Source organism: Alligator sinensis, unplaced genomic scaffold (assembly GCF_000455745.1).
Source record: "Alligator sinensis unplaced genomic scaffold, ASM45574v1 scaffold86_1, whole genome shotgun sequence".
Lineage (NCBI taxonomy): Eukaryota > Metazoa > Chordata > Crocodylia > Alligatoridae > Alligator > Alligator sinensis.
The window spans coordinates 3,057,943-3,059,557 of NW_005841971.1; the positions used below are offsets into that span (position 1 = coordinate 3,057,943).

At 48.7% G+C, this 1,615-nt stretch overlaps 1 non-coding gene across 1 annotated transcript; it reads left to right on the forward strand.

Annotated features, from left to right (window-relative positions):
• Positions 1-231: 231 nt before the first annotated feature.
• On the forward strand, positions 232-395 carry LOC112549822. Its single transcript, XR_003093367.1, has one exon. It is a non-coding gene; the product is annotated as a U1 spliceosomal RNA (small nuclear RNA).
• Positions 396-1,615: the final 1,220 nt, after the last annotated feature.

Here is a 1,615-nt window from a genome sequence, read left to right on the forward strand (position 1 = left end):
TGTTTTTTGACACTATAGATTCCTATTGGAAATCTCCGGGTTTATCTTGTGATTTGTGTGCAGGCATTTGCACACCTAACAATACTAATATTGAGTGGCACCCTATGACAGTCTTAAAAGGATCTTGTGATATCCCAGGGTTCTGTGACACCTTGGTTTAGAAGAGGTATTGCCACAGAGTGTCCTTCTGCTGTTGGTCACGATGGTCTTGGCACTATCCCATATAGGCTTATACTTACCTGACAGGGGAGATACCATGATCTAGCAGGTGGTTTTCCCAGGGCAAGGCTCACCCCTTGCACTCTGGGCCTGCTGACCCTGCAAGGGAGAGTGATGGAGAAAGTGGAGGAGTTAGAGCAGCAGTCATTTAGGAAGGCAGCAACAGTAGAGAGATCAGAGGGTGGTGACAAGTGGGGTCTTCCATTGAGGTTGACATTGCATAGGGAGCAGGGAGTTGGGGTGGAGGAGGAGTGGGGGCAATGGATTCTGGTGAGGTGACATGACAAGTTAACGGTTGGAGATGCTGAACAGAACAAGACAACAGAGAAGATAGAAGCTGGCAGCAAAAGCCAGGGCCATTCAGCGAAGAATGAAAGCAGCTGGGGAGAGAGGGCAGAGACTGTGGGGAAGGTCCTGGAAGAATCAGACTATATTTTGTGGGAAGAAAATGACCCCAAAAGAACAATGAAATTGTGGGTGAAAGCTACTCATTTGAATGCAGGTGTTAAGGGGTCCACTACCATGGCCTGAGAATGCTACAAGAAAGTGGCAGACCGGGAAGATCTTCACGGGTTGAGGCTCAAATTGGGACAGAAGACAAGAGATAATCCTATTTTTCAAGATGATGCACTGATATGCTTGAACCAGAGGTCATTTTGCAGTGGCTTGCATCGCATGTACAGCAGGTATTATTTGTAGACAGTGTCCTGGATCAGTGGAAAATATGGACTGGGGCATGGAAGTGAGGGCTTTACTTGAAGAGGAGCCAGAAAACCCTGGGGGATGCAGCACCTCCCATCAGTAGTCACCATCGGGCTCCACCATAGATACTTTACTTACCATGGACAGTCAAAGCAGTGCAGCCGATGTGTCCTGGAAGGCCATCTGGCTGCCTTTTGCAGCCTTATTGTTTGTTACAGGTGCAGTGGAAATGGGCACTGAGCAGCTGTGTGGAAGGGGAAATTGCAATGGGATCTTTATGGGGAGCCGAGACATGTTCGCAAACAGTGTCCAGACTTGTATGCAAACTGTGCCAGAGAGCCAGCAAAAGAGGAAGGGGAAACTGAGGTGGAGAAGGAGACTGGAGATAGCAGGTTCGAGATGGACACTTTTACTGTGGAAGAAACCCCAAAGGAGGAACATCAGCAGAACTCCATTGTCGAGGTAGTGAGGCTACTAACTGAGTTGCAAGAGGATGCCCAGGCGGAGGAAGACATACAGAACACTGAAGGCAATGACTCTGGGGCAGGGGGGGAGTTGTAACAGGGATGCACAAAGAGGAGGGACAAAGTTTGACAGCACAACTGGGATGGGGAGAAGAGGTGAAAAGGGAATGGGAAAAGGTGAAGAAGGGGGTGGAAAATTGGTTTCAGAAGTGGATGAAAGAACGGATGTT